A 3,190-nucleotide genomic window follows, 5' to 3' on the forward strand; every position below is an offset into this window, starting at 1 on the left:
ATGCTTTCCCTGTGCCCTCTAGTGAGTCTGGCTAAGGGTTTATCTATCTTGTTGATTTTCTCAAAGAACCAGCTCCTTGATTGGTTGATTTTTTATGGAGTCTTCTGAACCTGAGATTCTCTCTTCCACCTCTTCTATTTTGTTGTTGATGCTCGCATCTATGGTTCTTTAATTCTTTCCTAGGATTTCTGTTTCCAGATTTGTCTCCCTTTGGGTTTTCTTTATTGCTTTTCTTCCATTTTTAGATCTTGGATGGTTTTGTTTAGTTCTATCACCTATTTGCTTGTTTTTTTCCCTATAATTCTTTAAGGGATTTTTGTGATTCCTCTTTAAGGGCTTTTACCTGTTTGGCAGTCTTCTCCTGTATTTCTTTTAGTGAGTTATTAATGCTCCTCTTAAAATCCTTTACCAGCGTCATGAGATATGATTTTAAATTCTAATCTTGCTTTTCAGATGTGTTGCGGTATCCAGGACTTGTTGTGTTGGTAGTATTAGGTGCTGCTGATGCCCTGTGGTCTTGGTTTCTGTTGTTAACAGTCTTATGTTTGCCTTTCCTCATCTGGTAATCTCTGTTGTTAGATGTTCTAGCTGTCTCTGGCTGGAGCTTGTTCCTTCTGTGATTCTGTTAGCCCATGTCAGCACTCCTGGAAGTCCAACTCTCTTCTGAGTCCCAGTGATCAGAGCACTCTCTGCAGGCAAGCTCTCCTCTTTCAAGGAAGCTGCAAAGAGATCTGACCCTCAGATCTTCCTCCTGGATGAAGATGAAGGCCCGAAGGGACTCTGTCCAAGAAGCTCTGTTACTTCTGTGGCTTATGTGTTCTCCTGCACAGACTGGTCTCTGACAGACATGTGATCCAAAATGGTGCTCTCACCTGAGTCCCGTCTCAGAACCCCCCCTGGAGGACTACTCTCCTCTGGTGGGGAAGGTGCCTAGAGGTCTGGGTCTCAGCTCTGCCTCCTGGCTGAGGACAAAAATCCAAAGGGACCATGTCCAATAAATTCTGTTGCTTTTGTGACCCATGTGCTCTCCTAGAAAGACTGGTCTCCGAGAGACCCAGGATACAAGATGGTCTCTCACCTGAGTCCTGGGGTCACAGCCTTCCCTGGATCTGACTCTCTTCAGTGATCCAAAGGTCCTGGGTGTGCTAGGGTGCCTGCAGTGTGGAGAGTCCTCGGGGGACAATGGGACTGTCTGCTGAGTTCGTTTCCAAGGTGGCCTGGGGCAAAATATTTCTTAATGATAAAACTTTTAATAGTACTTTAAAGTTTGTGATATTAATATATCTAACAAATGAAGATGTAAAATAAAACACGGATGTATCAAAGTTACTATAATATTGTATATTACTGTGCTTTATTCTGACATAAATTACTCATAAAAATACATTTAATGCTTTCAGAAGACATAGGTAGCATTAATTTCTTTAAAAACCATATTTCTTAGTAAGCAATCACATATTTTACATTAGTTTGTTCATGTATATGTAAATTCTATTTAATGATTAATATGTAATATATTGATAAAATAGATTAGTTACAATCCAATATCTTTTCTATTTCCTGTAGCAGTACTCACATTTTAGAACAACAAAAAATAAAATTAAAATTGCTTCATTTATTTTACTATAAAAAAAGATTTGTATTAGCATCTGAAAGCAGAATAGAAGATGCCCTTTTCCACCTCAAATGAATAGGCTGTGTTCTCTTGGAACAAGCTGAAGAATGAGGTTCTGGCGGTACTAGCTGTGTTCGCTCCTCACTCCTTTTGCCTAGCCACCTCAGCAGACCTACCCCATCCTGTGCCAGGAACATGCTGCCCCTTGGCCCTATCCATACTTAGCACTGACACCAGAGCATAAGAAGGAGCTGTCTGACATCCCTCAACAAATTGTGGCACTGAGCAAGTGCATTCTAGCTGCAGAAGAGTCCACTGGAAACATTGTCAACTGCCTGCAGTCCTTTGGCACAGAAAGCAGCAAGAACAGACATTTCTACTGCCAGATGCTGTTGACAGCTGTTGACCATGTTAATCCCTGCACTGAGGTAGGGAATCAGGTGGGGAGATCCTCTTCCATGAGACACTCTATCAGAAGGCAGATGATGGACGTCCCTTCCCCCCAGTTATCAAGTCCATCGGTGGTGTTGTGGGCATTAAGGTAGATGAGGATTTAGTGCTCCTGGTAGGAGCCAAAGGAGAGATTAGTACCCAAGGGCTAGTGGCCAGTCTGAATGCTGTGCTCAGTATAAGAAGAGTGGAACCAACCTTGCCAAGTAGCATTTTGTGGTAAAGACTGGGGAACATACTCCCTTAGCGCTTGCCATAATGGAAAATGTCAATGATTTGGCCCATTATGCCATCATCTTCCAACAGAATGACAACGTACCCATTCTGGAGCATGAAATACTCCCTGACAGGAACCATGACTTGAAGTGCTGCCAGTATGTAACTGAGTATGTACTGGGAGCTATCTTCAAGGATCTGAGTGACCACTATCTAGAATTCACATTGCTGAAGCCCAACATTGTTACCCATGGTCATGCTTGCACCCATAAATTTTCCAATAAAGAGATTGCCATGGCATCTGTCACAGCAGTGTGTCATCACACAGTGCAACCCGCTGTCCCTGGGGTTGTTTTCCTATTTGGAGGGCAAAATGAGGAAATGGCAATCATCAACCTCAATGCTATCAAGAGGTTCTGTCTAAAGCCATGGGCCTTGCCTTTCCATTATGTTGGAGCTCTGCAGGACTCTGCTATAAAAGTCTGGGTTGGGAAGAAGGAAAACCTGAAGGTAGTTCAGGAGGCTTACATCAAGTGAGTCCTGGCCAACAACGTCGCTTGTCAAGAGAAGTATACTTACCCCAAATAGTCAGGTTGGAATGGCAGCCAGGGAACTTCTCTTCATCTCTAACCATGCCTACTAACTAGAGGTGCTCCATCAACACTCCAGGTCCCTGCCTTCACAATTGCTATTGAAGAGGGGCCTTCAGGAACTTTCCCATCACTCTTGCTGCCCTCATGTGTGTGTGTGTTTGTCTGTAAATGCTAATTCTACCATCTTTTCCACCCCTCTATCAATAAACAACTATTTAGGAGGAGAAAACAAAACCTTTATTTTTAAGATAGTTTCTATTTAAAGGTGATCTCAGAAAGCCTATGAAATATATTAATAGCATTTATTTTGTTTCTT

General features: G+C 42.5%; 1 pseudogene; it reads left to right on the top strand.

Annotated features, from left to right (window-relative positions):
• LOC110286361 overlaps window positions 1-2,924 on the top strand; it is a 26,524-nt pseudogene extending 23,600 nt beyond the window's left edge.
• The last annotated feature ends 266 nt before the right edge of the window (window positions 2,925-3,190 follow it).

This window comes from Mus caroli, chromosome X, assembly GCF_900094665.2.
Source record: "Mus caroli chromosome X, CAROLI_EIJ_v1.1, whole genome shotgun sequence".
Lineage (NCBI taxonomy): Eukaryota > Metazoa > Chordata > Mammalia > Rodentia > Muridae > Mus > Mus caroli.